Genomic DNA, 20,938 nt, shown 5'->3' on the forward strand with positions numbered 1-20,938 from the left:
GACTGGCTATAAATCAGAGGTTTCCCTGACCTCCTTGTGTTTGATTAATTTTCTAGAACAGCTCACAGACCTCAGGAAATTTACTCCCTACATTACTCACTTATTAAGAAGGATATTAAAGGACTTCAATCAACAACCAGATGAGGAGACGTATAGGGCAAGTTTCCAAACAAAAGGGTTTCTGTCCTCACGGAGTCTGGGGCTAGGTATGCAGGAACATAAAAAAATTCTGGCTTTCCTAACCAGGAAGCTCTCCAAATCCCCTCCATTTGGGTTTTCATGGAGGCTTCATTATTAGGTGTGATCAATTAACTCATTGACCATTGGTGAGTGATTCAACCTCTAGCCTCTCTCCTATACCCAGAAACGGAGATGCGATTGAAAGTTCCACCCCTCTATTCCTGGGTTTGGTTTCCCTGGCACCCAGCCCCCATCCTTAGCTGCTTTCCAAAAATCACCTCATGAACATAACCCAGATGTGGTGAAAAGGGGCTCATTATGAATAACAAGACACCTATTTCACCTTTATAGCTCTGAAGGGTTTTCGGGAACTGAGAACAAGAGATCAAATATAACAAATGAGTATTGCTCTTACTGCTCAGGAAATTCGAAGGGCTTGGGGAGTTGAGAGTCAGAACTGTGGATGAAGACCAAAAATATATGAGAAATATACTTCAGTCATCTGAATGACCAAATATATGTATTTCTTATAAATTATAATATCACAGCAGCTAAACAATCTGAGAAATTAGGGTAAGGTAAGCTAGCTAAAGCTGAGTTGGAGGGTTGTGGTTGGTGAATGTCGGGATTCCTTGTATTTCCAGTAAGTGACTGAGTTTTCAATAGGTGATGTAGGCTGGACCATGGGGTCGCCCTCCATTTTCTGGGTCCCAATATATGAATTAAGTTTATCACACCAAATGTGCATATGTGCTCAGTCATGTCACAACAATATAAGGAATATATTTTAAGAAATTTTAAATTGTTATTAGTGGCTTTAGAATTTCCACTACTGGAGTCTTTTTTTATACTTATACTTTTAATTAAGATTTATACCTCAGAAAACACACTTAGAATTGTGTTAGGAAAAAATCCAATATGAAAGTTGTTGTGTTGTTGAACACAACGATTACTTGGGTCATGTACAACAAAGAGTGGATATCTACTCTAAAAATGACGATATTTTGTGATCTAGAAGTTGAACAGCAAATGGCCAAAGAATAATTTATGGAATCTCTGAACATCAGGGCAGTAGATTGCTCTTAATTATTTTTCCTATGTTCATACTTAGTACTGAATTATTTTGGAATTTTGGGAAGTCAAGCTAAATAAAGTACAACTTTCCATTTTGTTGCAAGAAGACTGATGCTTTCAGAAGGGACTAATACTCTTTCTTAGTGTAATGGATTAAATGGTGTCCACTCCCTCCCACCCCAAATAGGATGTCCACTACCTAATTCTTTGAACCCATGAATGTGAACTTATTTGATGAAAAGTTCTTTGATGATGTCATTAAGGATTTTGAGATAAAAGAGATCATCCTGGATTATTTGAGTGGGCTCTAAATCCAATGACAAGCATCCTTATGAAAGTCACTTAGAGGAGAGACAAACAGAAAGAGGAAGAAGTAATGTGACCACAGAGGCAGAGACTGGGAAGATGTGGCTATAAGACAAGGGATGCTCAGAGCCACCAAAGGATAGAAGAGCCAGGCAATGCATTGTCCCCCAGAGCCTTTGGAGGGAGTGTGTCTCTGCTGACACCTCAACTTCAGACCTCTGGCACCCTACACTGTAAGAGAATAATTTTCCCTTGTTTTAAGCCGCTAAATTTGTGGAAATTTGTTAAGGCAGCCCTAGAAAACTAATACACTTGGTAAACTGATGTGGGATGATAAAGTTTTTCAACAATTCCATGAATGGACTAAAAATGCTAAAGAGTAAACATTATTGGATAAGGAGGTATAACATGATACAAACTGAAAAGGGAAAGGAGGAGGAAAGGGGAGAAATAGAGAGAAAGAAGGGTGGTAATCAATGTGAATGAAGCTTTGCCAGCTTTCCAGGGATAGTACAAACTGCTGGGGCCCAGGGCAGGCTGCCCCCAGATATGCCACAATGGCATATTACTTTGAATTACAGTTATTTAAGAAGCAACCAACACAAAAGGGACACTTTGACCCTCTTCTCTGTCTCCCTGAAAGCAGGAAATAAACCTCCCATGTGAAAGGTGCTCTCCCTGTTTCTGGAGGCAGAAGGACACCCTTTTCACCAGAGATGAGGAATTCAGGCCAAGAAGTCCGTGTGAACAAACGCTTTTACCTCTTTAATTCACTAAGCCAAGCCAATATAATTCTTTATATTATCAGAATGTTTTAACATGAAGCACATCTTTAGGCATAGGGGAGCAAATACATAGTAAAAAAAACTAATTCTTTTAGAAGATACATCACCTACAAACATACATGTACCTAATAAAATAGCTTTAAAGTTGATAACACACAAAATAATAGAATCAGAGCGAAAGTAAGATACTCACAGTAAGAATAGGCTAAACATATCTTTCAATTATCGACAACTCAAGAGGAATAAAACCACACAAGTAATCTTATCTTGATAAATATAGATATATAGACATCTGCAGTGAGCAATTAAAGAACACACATTCTCACCAAAACTATAAAACACATTTATAAAAATTGATTCTGTAGTAACTAGGTCATAAGCTATTGAGAAATACCAATAACCTCAGATGTGCAGATGATACCACCCTAATGGCAGAAAGCAAAGAGGAACTAGAGAGCCTCTTGATGAAAATCAAAGAGAGTGAAAAAACTGGCTTAAAACTTAGCATTCAAAAAACTAAGACCATGGCACCTGGTTCCATCACTTCATGGCAAATAGATGGGGAAACAATGGAAATAGTAACAGACTTTATTTTCTTGGGCTCCAAAATCATTGCAGATGGTGACTTCAGCCATGAAATTTAAAGATGCTTGCTCCTTGGAAGGAAAGCTATGACAAACCTAGACAATGTATTAGAAAGCAGAGACATCACTTTGCTGACAAAGGTTCATATAGCCAATACTAAGTTTTTTCCAGTAGTCATGTGTGGATGTGAGAGTTGGACCATAAAAAAGGCTGAGCACCAAAGAATTGACGCTTTTGAACTGCGGTGCTGGAGATGACTCTTGTGAGTTCTTGGACAGCAAGGAGATCAAACCAATCAATCCTAAAGGAAGTCAATCCATAATATTCATTGGAAGGACTGATGCTGAAGCTGAAGCTCCAATACTTTGGCCACCTCGTACAAAGAGGTGACTCACTGGAAAAGACCCTGATGCTGGCAAAGATTGAGGGCAGGAGGAGAAGCGGGTGACAAGAGGGTGAGACGGTTGGATGGCATCACTGACTCAATGGACATGAGTTTGAGCAAACTCCGGGAGATGGTGAAGGACAGCAAAGTCTGGTGTGCTGCATTCCGTGGGGTTGCAAAGAGTTGGACATGACTGAGTGAACAACAAGAAACTCATCTTCACAAATTTCAAAGAATAGGCATGTTTATTGACCACAACACAATTGGAAGTTAGTACAAAAAAGGTGAGTTCAATGCCTAATATATTTGAAAATTAAAGGCGCATGTATAAATAACCCAGAGTTCAAAGAAGAAACCATGTAAATTAAAATATCAATAAATTAATGATTATGAAATCACGTATCAAAATCTTTTTGGTTTTGTAAAAAAAAAGCTTTTTGGTTTTGCATATTTTATTGTATACTCATGGGTTATTATCTTAGAAATGGAGACTGCAGAATAAAAGTGAGTCCAAATAAAGAAGGTAAGAAATGTACAATAAAATCATTCCTGATAAAGATATGTGAAGATGCTAAGAGGAGATTTAGTAAGAAAACAAAGGAAACCAATAAAAATGATTGATTAGAAAACAAAAGTAAAATGGAGAGAATCAAGAAAATCAAAAGATCATCCTTGGACAAGAGAATTTAAAAAGACACATAACTATCAATTCAGTCTAGATTAAAATATGGTAAGAGAATACCAGAAAGTAATTTGTATTGATAATTTCATGACTATTTCTGAGAAAATAAAACTTACTATATATCAAGAATAAAAAACCTGTAGTCCCTATAACAATGAATAAAATTACAAAAAAAGTTATTATCTTCTCCTATACAAAACACATGTACAGCAAGTTATATAGGCAATTCTCCAACAATTTCAAAAAGAGTTAATTCTAATCCCTTACAAAATCCCCAAATGTGAGAAAAAGAGAACCATTTCCCAAGTTTATGCAGTGAAGCTAGTTTTACTTGATAACATAGTCGTATGAAGACAGGATAAGAAAGGCACACTAGAGGGCCTTTTCACACATGAATATATATATAACAATTAAATTATTGGCACAATAAATCCAACAGTCACTAGATGATTTTTCATTATGACAAACAAAAGTAAACATAACTGGAGTCCCACAAGAAGAAGAAAGTAGAGAACAAGGCAGAAGAAATATTTGAAGACATAATGACTAAGAATTTTTCAAAAACAATGAAAGACATCAAACCAAAGTTTCATGTTTGAAAAACCTCAGATAGAATAAATGTATTCTATATTTATTTAGATTTTCTATTTAGATATTTATATTTAGATATTCTATTTAATATTTAGATATTCTATCTAAATAAATGTAAACAGCAACCCCCCCAAATAACCAACCAAATATCTCCACCCTTAAATCTAAACTCATTATTTTTGAACTTCTGACCATCAATGATGAAAAGAAAAATTTTAAGACATCAAGAAGATGAAGACATTAAATCAGAGGAATAAGGATAAGAAATACATGTCCTAGCAGGGAGTCAATGGTATGACATCTTTAAAGTTCTGAATCTCAAAACTGTCTATCCAGAATTCCAGTCATAATAAAAACACCTTTCAAAGTCAAGGTGTCAGGAGCCCGGTTATTGGAGCAGCCAATGACAACAAGGCAAAATAAAAATAACAGACAAGTTTTTAACTACTTACTGTCATAGTACAAGCAAGAGGCTAAACAGGAGAAAGCATTGACTCCTCCATTCCATTTTCCCTCATGGAATGGTAACTCCTATTAAGGGTTAAGTGGATTAGCAAAGATGTGGGGCTTGTCTCACTGCTGAGGGAGCCCCTGATCTGAAAGCTCCTGCAATTTTATGAACCTGGAGGCTAGGGGCAGGGAGAGCAGGGAAGACTAGACTGGAAAGGTATTGGGTACTGAGTCAGTGTGGAGAACATGGGTTCCCTCCTCTGTTCCCAACAAAGGGGTTTCAGCAGAAGTGTCTGAGGAAGGCTTCTGCCAAGAGACCGCCAGATCTCCAGAGACACTTGAACCAGGAACACTGATATACAAAAGAGCACGTGTGGCTGGGTGGACTGTGTCATTGACTGCAATTCCTTTCAGAGACTGCAATGCACAAGCTGTGTGCCAAGTCTAGGCTGGTGTGAGGAGGGCAGCCGGATAAAGTTATAAAAAATTAATAAACAGAAACCTCAATTAAATAGAGTTGGGAGACCAGAAAGGGGAGCTCTCACACTCAGCACCACTGCAGAGCCCAATAGGAAGAAGATTCATCTTCTTTCCTGGCAAGAACTCAGACAGTGAAAAGCCGTGAATTCTTTATTAACTACAGCCCCCTCCCGTAATTTCCTCTCCTCCTCTATAAACCTTCTGTGTGGGGACTTGCATGTGGCTCCCCATTGTTGCAGATCCCGAGTTGCAATTCTCTGCTGATCCTGAATAAACCCACATTTGCTGGAGAAATATTTGTCAGTCTATTTGTTTTAGGTCAAGAAAGACTTTGTAATTGCCTATGGCCAGACCTGGAAAAAAATCACACATAGGTTTTTAATCAGAAACAGGACTACTTGCAAGGTAAATTAAAGACTCTATGAGACAAATAAAAGTTGAGAGAATTGATACCAGCAGAATATGCTACAAAAATGTTAGTAGACACTCTTTAGGGAGAAGGAACATTATAGTAGACAGAAACTACAACACCAAGAGTGAACCATAATATAAACTATGGAGGTGGGGTGATTATGATGTTCAATGTCACTTCCTCAATTGCAACAAATGTGCCCCTCTGATGGGAAATGTTAATAATAGAAGAGGCTGTGCATGTAGAGGGGTAGGGGAGTCTATGAGAAATTTCTCTACATTCCTCTTTATTTTGCTTTAAACATAAAACTATCTTAAAAAAAAAAAAAAAAAACCAACAAGGTCTCATAAAACAGAGAAACAAAACACCAAGCCATCACTCTTGCCATCATTTATGTTTTCATTAGTCATGAGTCACAGAGCCCTTAGGTGTCCCTTACATGCTGGCTCTCCTGTGTCGTGCTTTTTTTTGTTTTTTGTTTTGCAAAGTTGCTTCAGTCGTGTCTGACTCTTTGCAACCCTATGGACTGTAGCCCACCAAGCTCCTCTGTCCATGGGATTCTTCAGAAAAGAATACTGGAGTGGGTTGCCACGCCCTTCTCCAGGGAGTCTTCCCCACTCAGGAATCGAACCCGAGTCTCTTACATCTCCTAATGGGTTCTTTACCACTAGCGCCATCTGGGAAGCCCTTGAGCACCATATGCTATGCTAGGCAGTTTACTGACATTCTCATTAGATTTCCATGAGTATTATTTTTAGAAAACAGAAGTTTAGTTCGAGCTAACACAAATTGAGCATTTCATGTGTGCCACACCTTGTGCTATCTACTTTTCACAATTGTCCTATTTAATCCTCACCACTAACCTTTGAGGTCATAGGTTCTATTATTTTCCTAACTCATGGTTGAAAAATCCGAAAGACAGAGTGCTTAAGTAATTTGCCCAAGCACATACTAGTAGGAAGCATTGGTGTCGGGATTCCAAAGACACATACGCAAAGCACTAGCTAGCTACATGATTGACTGGAAAAAGTGGAAACGACAGCAGAATGAATACGGCAAGAAAACTAAAGCATTATAAAGAGCAAAGCAGAAAACTGGAGACTTTTCCACCTGGAAAAGATAAGATTAAATGTTGGAAAACAGTGCTAGCTATCTTTAAATGTTTCCAAATTCTGGAGGGGAGAGCAGTCATGCTCTATGTGGTTAGAGCTGACTTGGATCACTGGGGGTATATTCTCATTTAAAGAAGAACTTTAAAGTATGGAGTTCCCTAACATCTCAGTGGGGAGCTTCAGTAGGTGTTCTAATGTGCTGGAGTTTACCATAGTGCATGACGCTAAAAAGGGAATTTCTGTAAGTCAGACATGGATCTTGGTTGACTAAGAAAGCTGGAACTTCTGGAGGGACAACCTGGAACCAATGGCAAAATGCTCCATTTTAAAAAAAGAGCCATGCTGCCACCTGGTGATCATAACAATTATTATTTTTTTATTATTTTGTTTCTGAGTCATTGGAAGAAAATCCATTAATATCCATCAATAATTAAGATATAAAAATTTCCTTAACTTGTTGACCTTTTTCCTTCAGTGCATTGTCTCTGTAACATTCCCTCCTGAAAAAGGCCTGTTTTGTTTTTACATTTTATTTCTGTAAGTAATAAATTTTTGCATCTATATTCTTATCCAGTTATCTGATAATTTCTCTGCAACAATTTTCTTAGAAAGGAAATGCTGCATCAAAGGGTATTGTTTAATTTTTAAACTTTTTTTAAATTATTTTTTTTTTATTGAAGGATAATTGCTTTACAGAATTTTGTTTTCTGTCGAACCTCAACATGAATCAGCCATAGGTATACATATATCCCCTCCCTTTTGAAACTCCCTTCCATCTCCCGTCCCATCCCACTCTTCTAGGTTGATACAGAGCCCCTGTTTGAGTTTCATGAGCCATACAGCAAATTCCCGTTGGCTGTTCATTTTACATGTGGTAATGAGTGTTTCCGTGTTACTCTTTCCATGCATCTCACCCTCCCCGCCCCCACCCCCCGCCGTGTCCATAAGTCTATTCTCTGTCTCTATTGTTGCCCTGTAAATAAATTCTTCAGCACCATTTTTCTAGATTCTGTATGTATGCGTTAGAATACAGTATTTTTCTTTCTCTTTCTGATTCATTTCACTTTTGATATGCATTTTCCTATCGTTCCTCTCAGAAATATTGTGCCAACATGCCATCATTTTTAAGGGAATCTTCTTCCCTGCACCCAGATCTACATAAAATCTTCAAGCTGTTTCTTTGCCTATTCGAGTTTATTCAATTGTATATGAGTAGAACATCCTCTTCTGTAGTTTGTAGTTTCTAAATACTACTTACGTTGAATATTCAGATACACACTTTGTAAATATTTTTGGTTTTATTTTCTGCTGTTTTTTTTTTTAGCCTGTTCACCTTTACTTATTGATTTGAAAGGTTCTTTATAAAATAAAGTAATACTTTATTATAAAATATTGAACATCTTTATAAGCCAGGCACAGGGCTGGCAAAACACATGTTTGAAAATAGCTCAAATTCTGTGGGAGTTTTTTTCTTTTCTACCCCATCAACATGTAATCGGTTTTTTAAAAATTAACTATCAAATATGCACTAGGCATATCACAGTGCTGGTGATACATTCATGCATTTCTGCCCTGTTGCTGTTTAGTTGCTAAGTCATGTCTTTAAAGAACAATATTGCATAGGAACTTGGAATGCTGTTGTGCTGTGCTCAGTCATGTCTGACTCTTTGCAACCCCGTGGACTGTAGCCCACCTGGCTCCTCTGTCCATGGGATTTTCCAGGCAAGAATACTGGAGTAGGTTGCCATTTCCTCCTCCAGGGGATATTCCCCACCCAAGGATAAAACCCGCATCTCCTGCATTGGCAGGCAGTTCTTTAGCCACCAGGGAAGCCCTTTGTCCTGACTCAGAAGTAAACGAGTCATTAAAAAATAATTGCATTTATGGTTAAATAGGGAACAATGCAATGGCACCCCACTCCAGTTCTCTTGCCTGGAAAATCCATGGACAGAGGAGCCTGGTAGGCTGCAGTCCATGCGGTTGCTAAGAGTCAGACACGACAGAGCGACTTCACTTTCACTTTTCTCTTTCATGCGTTGGAGAAGGAAATGGCAACCCAGTCCAGTATTTTTGCCTGGAGAATCCCAGGGACAGGGGAGCCTGGTGGGCTGCCATCTGTTGGGTAGCACAGAGTCGGACACGACTGAAGCGACTTAGCAGCAGGAGCAGGGAACAATAGCTAAGTTTGCCTCCTCTCATGTGCAGAATACCACTGCTATGACACAAAATTTTTTTTTTAATTAATGAATCCTTATAAGGGCCAAAAAAAAGAGAAAAATATTCTATAGGGATTACAAAATTTATATGAAGATACTGTGAATCAACTTGACAATAAATTTGACAACTTAGATGAAATGTATTAATTCCTAGAAAACATGACTTGCTAAAACCAATTCATGAAAAAATAGAAAATCTGAACAGGTCTATCTATTAAAACAACTGAATAAAACATTAAAAATCATCCCATGAAGAAATCTGTAAGTTCAGATGATTTTCAAGAGAAATTCTTCTAAACATTTATAATGGAAGAAAGCAAAAATCTACCACAAACTTTTCTAGAGAATAGAAAAACATGGCTACTCTTTACCACATTTTGTAAAGGCAATGTAACTTTGATGCCCAACTTGATAAAACATTATAGGAAATGAAAATTATAGGATACCAGGGCTTCCCTGGTAGGTCAGCTGGTGAAGAATCCACCTGCAATGCAGGAGACCCTGGTTTGCTTCCTGGGTCGGGAAGATACACTGGAGAAGAGATAGGCTACCCACTCCAGTAATCTTGGGCTTCCCTGGTGGCTCAGCTGGTAAAGAATCTGTGTGCAATGTGGGAGACATGGGTTCGATCCCTGGGTTGGGAAGTTCCCTTGGAGAAGGAAATGACAACCCACTTCAGTATTCTGGCCTGGACAATTCCATGGACTGTACGGCCCATGGGATCACAAAGAGTTGGACATGACTGAGCGAAACAGTCTGCTGCTGCTGCTGCTGCTAAGTCGCTTCAGTCCTGTTGAACTCTGTGCGACCCCATGGACTGTAGCCTGCCAGGCTCCTCTGTCCATGGGATTCTCCAGGCAAGAATACTGGAGTGGGTTGCTATGTCCTCCTCCAATGCTGTATTATGGCTTAATGCTAAAAAATTAAGTGCAATTACATAATAGGTAAGTGAAATAGGAAACAAATACTGAAATGATGGAACTAAATCAAAATAAACATTAATTCCACTGAGTGTAAACGAACTATACTAATTAGAAGTAAAGACTATTAGACTAAATGGAATACTGAACCACATGTTCCTCATGTGAGATGTAACATAAATATGCACTTTATCACACAGTCATGTCTGACTCTTTGCAACCCCATGGACTATAGCCCACCAGCACCTCTGTCCATGGGGATTCTCCAGGTAAGAATACTGGAATAGGTTGCCATGCCCTTCTCAGGGGATCTTCCCAACCCAGGGATCAAACCCAGGTCTCCTGCATTGCAAGCAGGGCCACCAGGGAAGTAACATAAATACAAAGCAAACTAAAAAGTTATTTCAGTTACAGGAAGAAAGCCCCATATAAAGTCTGACAAAAGGAAAACTTGGGTACTGTGCTAAAATTAGTCAGAGTAGGCTTTATAGAATAAATAACTAGACTTATGAGAAGACACTTTAGAATTGTCTAAAATTCTAAAGTGTCTAAAAAGTTCAGTTCACTAGGAATATATAATAATTGTTTCAGCTTAAATAGCAGCAGCCATTGAATAATGGCATATTTTTGTGTTGTGTGACAATACACTCATTTTCACTAAATCAGTATTATAAAGGAGATAAAATACACCCTTGATCAGGAAAAGATGTCCTTATGTCCTGAAGCAAAAGCAAGGCATTCTATCAGGTGAACTCTGTTGCCTAGCTTAAGTTTGGTGGTTCTGTGACTCTGAGTTTCCATGGTGTTTGAGTCCCTGCTTCTAACCCCAACCAAGTCAGTTGTTGAGGCAGCTAATGCCATTCTCTCTGTCCTGTCTGGAAATTCCTGTAGTGGGAATAGACTCATCTTGGCCCCAGTGTGGGAGAATTCATAACGTTAACAGCTGGAATCCACGCTCCTGCAAGGGGCCAGGATGACCAACTTGGGACAAGAAGAGGACTTAGCAGTTTATGTGTTTTCTCTAGAGTACTGGCTTATCCTGATTTAACACAAAATTAGGCTTTTTATAGCTTAGATTAGAATGCGTCCTTACGGCTTGACTTGGGTAACCTCACTGTGAAGGCTGTAGGTATGGATGAGTTGGATGATATTAAACGTTGAAGACAGGGCACAATGACTGTCATGTGTAAAACAAATGTGAATTAAAAAAAAAAAAGAAGCTTGACAAAGATACTGCTGATAAACTGACGGAAACTTTACCCACCTGGCCGGACAGATAGAAGTTAGGGTTGCTCAGACTAAAGTCAGCTTTAAGATGGCAGGTTCCACTGGATGTCACGTGTAGGGCTTTGAGCAATGCTGTTCAGACCTGAGATACGGTTTCTTGCACTGCCCCCTACCCTCCCAATTCACCCTGTTGAGTCTCCTCTGTTTTCCCATCTGCTCCATTTTTTCTCCACGCACCACTCTTGCATCTCTGTCCCTTCTTCACGCATGTATTTCCCCTGCTCCTCTCTCTGCTGCTAAGTTTCAGACAACTTTTAAGGAGATCTCCAGGAAGGTCTGGGGAATGAGGGCACAGCAAGGAGTTCAGGTCTTATTTCACACAATCTGTCCAGCTTCTGCCAGAGCCCTGAATGGAAGGCCAGAGCTTTGCACCAGGGTGACAGGTTCCAGATCTGGCTCTCCTGTTAACTGACCACCTGCCTCACCAAGGAGCCTCAATTCCCCATGTATGGAACCATGAAAGACCCAGAATAGCCAAAGCAATCTTGAGAAGGAACAATAAAGCTGGTGGCATCATGATCCCTATATTACAAAGCTACAATAATCAGAGTAGTACAGTACTGGCATAAAAACAGACACAGATCAATGGAGCAGAAAAGAGAGCCTAGAAAATAAACCACATGTGTAAGGTGAATTAATTTACGTCGAGAGGCAAGAATACACAGTGGGGAAAGGACATGCGTGTGTGCTAAGTTGCTTCAGTCATGTCTGACTCTTTGCAGCTCCATGGACTGTAGCCCACCAGGCTCCTCTGTCCATGGGATTCTCCAGGCAAGAATATTGTAGTGGGTTGCCATACCCTTCTCCAGGGGATCTTCCCGACCCAGGGATCAAACCCACGTCTCATACATCTCCTGCATTGGCAGGCAGGTTCTTTACCACTAGGGCCACCTGGGAAGCCCTAGTGGTAAAGAAGGGGAAAGGACAGTCTCTTCAGCAAATACTGTTGGCAGAACTGGACAGCCACACACAAAAAGAGTGAAGCTGGACCACTGTCTTACACCATGCACAAAAATTAACTCCAAATGGATGAAAGATTTCAATGTAAAACCTGAAACCATAAAACTCTTAGGAGAGAACATAGGAAGCTCCTTGACATTGGTCTTGGCCATGATTTTTTGGATTTGACAGCCAGAGCAAATGCAAGAAAAGCAAAAATAAACAAGTGGCGCTACATCAAACTAAAAAGCTTCTACATAGAAAAGGAAACCATCAGCAAAATGAAAAGGCAACCGGTGACTAGGAGGAAATAGTTGCAGATTACATACCTGATAGAGTTAATATCCTATCCACTCTCTCCTTCTCTCAGGAAACATTTATCCACAATTTCTAGTGTGACCCCACAGAAAATTCAACACATACACTGGTACATCCAATTTACACCATAAGAAGAAGCGCCGTTCAGTGGGAACACAGACTCTAGAGTTGCCTTGTTCAGTTTGGAATCCTGGCTGCCCCTTACCTGTGTAGTCTTGGGTAAGTTAACGGTTCCCTCTGGGCCTTGTTCCTGCAGGAGATAGGTTCTAAAGCGGCCCCCAGTGATCGCTGCCTCTTTCTAGTCACAGTCTTACATAATCTCATCCTTTTGAGTAACTTGTGTCTAACCAACAGAAGCAATGATGAGGAGATCATACTTCCACTAGGTTCCAGAATTGTATGGCTTTTATATTGCTGGCAAACTTGCTGTTTTTCTGAGTTTGATGGAGCAAGCTGACATGCTGAAGAGGCCCACAAATAAATGAGAGTGGCAACCAGCCAATAGCCAGCAAGGAACAGAGGCCCACAACACAACAGCCCTGGAGGGACTGGATTCAGCAACAACTTACATGAGCTTGGCAGCAGATCCCTTCTCAATCAAGTCTTCACACGAGTCCTTGGAACTGGCTAACACCTTGACTGCAGCCCTGTGAGAGGCTGAGGGCATGCCCAAATTCCTGAGCCCTAAAACTGTGAGATGATAAATATGTGTTGTCCAAAGTCGATATGTTTTTGAATAATTTGCTACGTAGCAATAGATGAATAACACGTTTCCCTCTAATGTGAAAAAGAGACGGCAGCACTTACTAACATATTTGTTATGAAGATTAACGAATGTGTTCAAGGATACAGAACAGTAACTAGAATATACTAAGCATTATGTAAGTGCTTTTTAAAATAAATAATTTACATTTACACCAAAAAGAGAAGATAAAAATGTAAATGTTCCCCACCAACTTTATGGACTCCTTGAATTCCATTCATAGACTGCCAAGGGCCTTATGGACCTCAGGTTAAGAATTCTTGGGTCTAACATGTACCCTCCCCCAGTGTTCACTGCAGCAATATTTACAATAGCTAGCACATGGAAGCAATGCAGATGTCCATCAACAGATGAATGGATAAAGAAGTTGTGGTACATATATACAACGGAATATTATACAGCCATAAGAGAAATGCATTTGGGTCAATTCTAGTGAGGTGGACGAACCTAATGCCTATTATACAGGGTGGAGTGAGTCAGAAGAGAAAAACAACTGTCATATATTAATGCTTATATTTGGAATCTAGGAAAAAGGTACTGATGAACCCATCTGCAGGGCAGGAACAGAGATGCAACCACAGAGAACAGACTTTGGACACAGTGAAGGAAGGAGAGGGTGGCAGAAATTGAGAGAGTCGCACTGAAACATATACGTCACCATATGTAAAAGAGATAGCTAGTAGGAAGTTGCTATATAACACAGAGTTCAACTCGGCACCACTCTGTGACAGTCTGCAGGGGTGGGGTGGGGCTGGGGTGGGAGGAAGTTCAACAGGGAGGGGACATATGTATAGTCATGGCTGATTCACATTGTTGTATGAAAGAAGCCAACACAGTATTGCACAATAATTATTCCCCAATTAAAAATAAATTAAAAAGAATTCTTGGGTCTAGAACAAATGGAGGGCATTAGGCAAATGTCTTCTCCTGGCTTCTCCAAATCATTTCTGCCTAAACCATCTTTTCCTCCTGTACCAGAGAAGAAAGGTCCTCTTAGGTCCCACTTTCTCCTACGCCCCAAGATCCATGCTCTCACCACCCCATCTAATTCATCACCATGTCTTGTTGATTTAATCCCTTTATGATTCTTGAATTTGGCACCTCTTTTCTCTTAACAATTACTGTCCTAAATCAGGTCACTATATCTTGCCTAGACTGTTGTGGAGCCTCATATTAATAACTGGTCAGATTCCACAGACATTCCTCTTAAAGCCATTTTTCAAGAAGCTACTGGAACCCTTTTCCTAAAACCTAAACGTCATTTGTCACAGTCTTGCTGTAAACTTCTCTGGTGCCCTCTGGCCTTAAAATGCCTTCTGTGGCTTGATGCCTGCTGACTCTATCCTCAGCACATCCTCCAGTCTATGTGGTAATTTCTAGCAATCTTGCACAACTTTTGCTTCCTGACCCATGGCCCCATGGTATTCTTCCTGAGGCCCCCAGATCTGTGTTCACTTCACTATCACTGTCCGTGACTGGCAATAAGCCTACTCCTTGTGGTGGATCCAAATGTTGAATGCAGCACATCTTGTGAGTTCTATGAATATCTCTCTCCTTCCAGAACCTTGGAAGAGTAGACTTAGGCTCCCATATCCCTCCAGAGGGTCACAGGGTCTATAGCAGGGCGGCACTATGTTTTGGGGGAGGGAGGTTGTTGGGGGCCAAGGACACACGGGTGTGAGACGGTGACAGTTCACAGTGGACAAGAGAGGATTAAAAGCGGCCAGGCGCAGTGGCTTAGGCTGAGGTGGAGGCTCCTGAGGGAGCCAAAGAGTTGCAGTCTTGTCGGCTGCCCACGTTGCAGCACACAGCGAGGCTGCAGGGAACTGGTGCATCAGGCTAGAGGATGGCCCTCCAGACTGCCCACCATGGTTCCACACCCTGCGTGGGGGCCAATCTGCGTCCACGGGCTCGATCATCTCTGGTACAATAGGCGAAGTGGTCAACAATCACTGACCCCGTCCCATCCTCAGTTGCTCTGGGCTGTCCCACCCTCTGGAGGTTTGAGGCTAAAAGGGGGTTAGTCGGTGTACGAGACAGCAAAAGAGACACTGATGTATAGAACAGTCTTATGGACTCTGTGGGAGAGGGAGAGGGTGGGAAGATTCGGGAGAATGGCAATGAAACATGTAAAATATCATGTAGGAAACGAGTTGCCAGTCCAGGTTTGATGCACGATGCTGGATGCTTGGGGCTGGTGCACTGGGACGGCCCAGAGGGATGGTATGGGGAGGGAGGAGGGAGGAGGGTTCGGGATGGGGAACACATGTATACCTGTGGCGGATTCATTTTGATATTTGGCAAAACTAATACAATTATGTAAAGTTTAAAAATAAAATAAAATTAGAAAAAAAAATAAATAAAATGCATATCAACAAAAAAAATAAATAAATAAAAGGGGGTTAGTGTGAGGTGTGTGCATAGGAAAGCACGTGGGAGCCCCAAGGTGGTGAGTCCAAAATGTGGCAGGAATGGAACTGGATCCAGACAGGGAAGAGCTGAACCAGCAAGTTCCACCTTCCTTTGCCTGTGGAGAAGATCCACACACACTTGGATCCCCAACGCCAAATTCTCCATGCGCTTCTTACAGAGGAAGGTGCTGAAATCCACTCCCATCTACTTAACATCCTACTGGATCTGTCCCCGCTGGAACTGAGTGTATTAACTCATACACTGCACATCTTCTACCATCTCCATCTTATGCCTGAGTAAAGTGAGGTTCCTAAGGCTACAGGCTACTAAGGAGCGAAGATGGATTTCACACCAGGTAGGTGAGCCCTGGAAGCCCTAAGGAACACATGCCCTTGCTCAGGTTGTTTGGACAGAAGAGCAGAGACCAACTACAAGCAGACTCTCAGTAATAACACAAAATACATGAGAGGTGGAGGTGCTTCGGGTGAACTAAGTTCCAGACACACAGAGGTTTAGGACATGGTAGGCAAATTTTTTCTGTAAAAGGCAAGATAACATTTTAGCCTTGTGAAGCCATATGGTCTCTGTTACAGTCACTCAACTCTGCCACAGTGGCACAGAAACAGCCATAGAAAACATGTAAAAGAAAGTTGTTTTCCAGTAAAACTTTATTTCCAAAACAAGTAGTGGGTTGGATACAGCCCATGGTTGGCTGACCTCTGGTCTACAAGGAAAGCTAAGCTGCTCAGATTGATGAGCAAGTGAACTTGAGTAGGGCTGGGGGTAGGGAAGGGTGGGGGAGTTCAAGTCTGAGGTTTGAGAGTCAGTAAGGCTGTCCCACACAGTTCTGCAGGCAGCTCACGGCACCAGGGTGCCTGGCTCCCCTGGCTTGGAGCTGAGGGTGAGATCCACAATCCAGGCTGCGTTTCTTTGACCAGCTGTGTGACCATCACGGTGCTGGCTTGCCTCAGCCCGGAATCTACTAGCCACACTGCCTGAGGGGCTAGGTCTGCCTAGAGGGCCCCTTTGTCTAAGGGCGCTAGGTATGGGTTCACCGCATTTACCAGACACTGCTTGTAGGAGTTAGGGAAACAGATCCTTAGGAGGCTGATAAGGAAACTGGGACAGGAGGTAATGTGTCTTTTCAGCCGTCTTCACAGAAGATAGCCTTAAGCAACAAATCTATGTTGCTGCATTACATGGTTCACATGGCTCAAGCCCACAAAGACCTCAGAGCTGACCAGGTGAGTCTAGGCGTTTCAGTCCCTCCCTTTAAGAATCATAGAGCAGAACAAAGACAGTGATGCAAAGAATACACTCCAATGTGGAACTGAAGCTGTTAGGTGTCTCTGTGGCAGGACTCCCAAATATGGTATGGATTCAAAGGAAGGAGAGATATGACATGGCCCCAGAGGTTCACCAAGCCTTTGTGGAGGAAGAGACCTTCGACTGAGTGTATAAGGGGGATTGTGGAAAGTAACACCAGACAGGGCGATTGAGGATGTTCATGGGCCTTGCGTGCCAGAGGGAGGGATGGAGGGAGGGATTTGCATGTACTTATTTTAGCAGATGGCAGGGAGCCATTCTATGGACAGAGGAGCCTGGTGGGCTACAGTCCATGAGGTCACAAAGAGTCGGACATGACTGAGCAACTAACATGATGAGATCAGTGATATACTTAATGTACTTAATCCAAATTAGGGCTTGGCCTGTCAAGAAAAAGAGGTGGATGTGAGAAGTGAAGTAGAATGCACAGGACTTGGTCCCTCTTTGAAAAGAGCGAGGAGAATATGGCTAGGCCAAGGGTTAACAGCCCTGTTTGAACTTAAGATAGCAATCCACAAGCATGGATCTGCACAGGCAATCAATTCGCAGGCAATGCCTCCATCTGAAAGTTGCCACCAGTTGCTCTTTTTACCTTCAGGTGTGTTGCTCTTTAAGTGCTGGAGATCTTTCCATTTACTGGAAAAACCTCCCAAGACTATCAGGGAAGAGCTCTAGCAGTGCTCAGGCCATCCCAGCTGGGACAGAGTGGATTTATCTGCCTTTGAGGCAGAGGACTGGAGAAGGCAATGGCACCCTACTCCAGTACTCTTGCCGGGAAAATCCCATGGACAGAGGAGCCTGGTGGGCTGCCATCTATGGGGTCGCACAGAGTCGGACACGACTGAAGTGACTTAGCAGCAGTAGCAGCAGCAGAGGCAGAGGGCAAGAAGAGTCTACCTAAGATTCAGGAGAAAACCGCGCCATGGTGCTTTGCTGCTACAAAGCAGTTGGTGCTGTGAGGCTCATGTGAAAACATGAACTGCCTTTGGAATCTATTCTGCAGCTGTATGAACAAAAAGTGTACAAAAATAAAGGGGTATGAGGACATTCACTTGTGCTCTTTTTAACACTTGAACTGTTCAAGCAAAACATGAATCACTACCATATGACAGGATGTTAAAGAGATTGGACTTAACATCAAAAATTCTTCTAATTACAAGCCCTTGAGTTATTCAAAGGAGAGGGAGAGAGGCCTTTCACTCATTTCCTTCTCTATTTGTTTCTTCCCCCTCAGCACAGGTCATGAATATCTTCGGAGAAGAACATCAAGATCAGGTCAGCATCAGGTTGACTTCACATCATCTCTGAGCTAGTTAAAGTCATCTCTTCTGGTTATGCTTAATGGGGAGCGAGGACTCCAAGAGTCCTCCTAGCAGTCTTATGGGAGCACGTACTCTTGCCATCATGAAACCTGCGATACCTGGCAAAAGGATGGCAGCAGGGGCAGGGGAGGCAGCAATGATGGCAGGTACTATGACATGGCATCCACCAAGTCTTCACACTCGGGGCAGATCAACCCAGCACTGGCAGGAGCAACCTTCATGAATCCAGGAAGAAGCAGAGCCAGCGTGGCCAGGGCAGGTGCTTCCAACATGTACCCACCTATGAGGTAGCAAGGCCTGTGAGCATCTCCTTGTCCTCAGAGGGCAATTCAGTATGTCGGCAGGAGGTACCAGTCTCTCCCCAGAAGGCAGCATGGGTGTGATGCTTGCAGAAGATACCACCAGCAAGCCTGTATCAGAACAGCTAAAGTTCCAGTGGTGGGATCCCTCATCTCAAGCTTGCAGACTGAAAGCTGCATCATTAACAGGATGGAAGCCAGAAGGTCTCCCAAACCATGCTGAAGCCTAGAGGAAAAGAAAGGAAAATGACCAAACTCCTGATAAAAGTTCCCATCACCATATGACTGGAAGAAGACAAATCAACTCTTAACGCCATCCTTCTGCTGGCCCTTTGCCTGGCACGGAACCACCAGGGGTGAAAAAGAAGGGAAAAGGCGGCAGCAGCCCAGGATGTAGGGGACACAGATCCTCCTTCAATGGAAAGCCAAACAAAAACAAAAAGCCACTGGCCACAGCCTCATTCACTGGGTGTGTGGTCAGATTTCTCTTCCTTTCTTACTTTCCACTAACTTCAATATAATTGTGAAAAGCCTTGTACTCAGGTCTGGGTGGTGAATCTGGGGAAGCGTTTACTAATCCTCTTCTCAAGGACTTCACTGTAGAGTACGGGGTATTGTCATCTTTTCTGTTACTCTCTTTGTATGCTCATGAGAATCATTAATGCTGAATCACAAACAGTACAAGGTAGACTGAGGAGTGTCCTCAGATAGGAAATCACGTACAGTAAAGCTGAAATGATCAGAATGTTTTTCTGTCTGGACTATGGGCTCCAAAAGAATAGGGGCATAGCACACAGGTCAACTCAGCTGTGCAGTGGGAAGAAAACAGTCTGCGGCTGCCTCCTATGTGCCAGGCGTTGTACTTGGCCCATAACCTACATACCTAATTCTCATAACAATTTTAGAATTAAGGTATCAACATCCGTTTTACAAATTAAAAAAACAAAGGTTCACAGGACTTGAGCAACTTACCCAGAGTTACATAGGTAATAAGTGATAACCTAGGTCTGTAACCTAAGTCTTTCTTACTATCTTAACTATGGCAGCAGTTCACAAAAGCTAATAGGCAAAACCTCACTTACATTTTAAAAAACCTTATATTGACCTACAGTTAAGTTGCAAAAATACTGGAGAGTTTCCATATACTCCTCACCCAGCCTCCCCTAATGTTAATATCTTAATCCTGTAGTACAATGATCATAACAAGGAAATGAACATTGGTAACAATATTACTAACTAAACTAAAACTTTCATTTGTTTTTCATCAGTTTTGCCACAAAAGTCCTTTTTTCTTCCAGGATTCCATTAAGGATCCCACATTAATGATTTTTTTCCACAGTAGTTTCATGCTAACAAGGATATGAATAAGGTACATACCTTATATTTTGCTGAAATCTTAATTTTATGACACATAAAGTAAATGATACTTTGTAAATGGTCTATAGGCTCTTGAGAAAAAGTTGTATTTGTACTCTGCTCTTGTGTTGTGGCATGTCCTATAACTGTCAATTAGGTGAAGATGGTTCAGAGTCATGTTTAAGTCTACTGTGTCCTTAATGACTTTCTTTCTACTTGTTTTGTCAATTACTGAGATACTGTTATTGACATTCCTGAGTATATACTATAGATGTGTCACTTTCTTCTCACAGACTTATAGCTTTTTGCTTCATGTATTTTGAAACTTTGCTATTTGGTGTACAAAGAATTAGAATTGTCTTATCTTCTTATAAAATTGGCCCTTTATCATTTCTACATGGTCCTCCATCTCTGTAAATATTCTATACTCTGAAATCTAATTTGATTGCTATTAATATAGCCCCTTTCCATTGCTCTGGATTAGCGTTTGCATGCTATGTATTATTTTCTATCTTTACTTTTCAGCAACATTTGCATTTTATTGGGTTTCTTATAGACAACATATTGTTGTGTCTTGTTTTTTTAATCTAATTTGACAGTCTGACATTTAGTTGGGTCTTTTGGCTTCACTGTGGTTCAGCTGGTAAAGAATCCGCCTGCAATGTGGGAGACCTGGGTTCGATCCCTGGGTTGAGACAATCCCCTGGAGAAGGGAAAGGCTACCCACTCCAGTATTCT

General features: G+C 41.5%; 1 long non-coding RNA gene across 7 annotated transcripts in view; it reads right to left on the reverse strand.

The window, feature by feature from the left end:
- Nucleotides 1-8,321: 8,321 nt before the first annotated feature.
- LOC139184202 (uncharacterized) overlaps nt 8,322-20,938 on the reverse strand; it is a 41,690-nt gene continuing 29,073 nt past the window's right edge. For 6 of the 7 annotated variants that reach the window (XR_011567759.1, XR_011567761.1, XR_011567756.1 and 3 more), the window contains one exon: nt 13,419-19,070. This is a non-coding gene — a long non-coding RNA (uncharacterized lncRNA). The other variant, XR_011567758.1, reaches the window with a different exon arrangement.

This window comes from Bos indicus, chromosome 7 (assembly GCF_029378745.1).
Source record: "Bos indicus isolate NIAB-ARS_2022 breed Sahiwal x Tharparkar chromosome 7, NIAB-ARS_B.indTharparkar_mat_pri_1.0, whole genome shotgun sequence".
NCBI classification, from domain to species: domain Eukaryota; kingdom Metazoa; phylum Chordata; class Mammalia; order Artiodactyla; family Bovidae; genus Bos; species Bos indicus.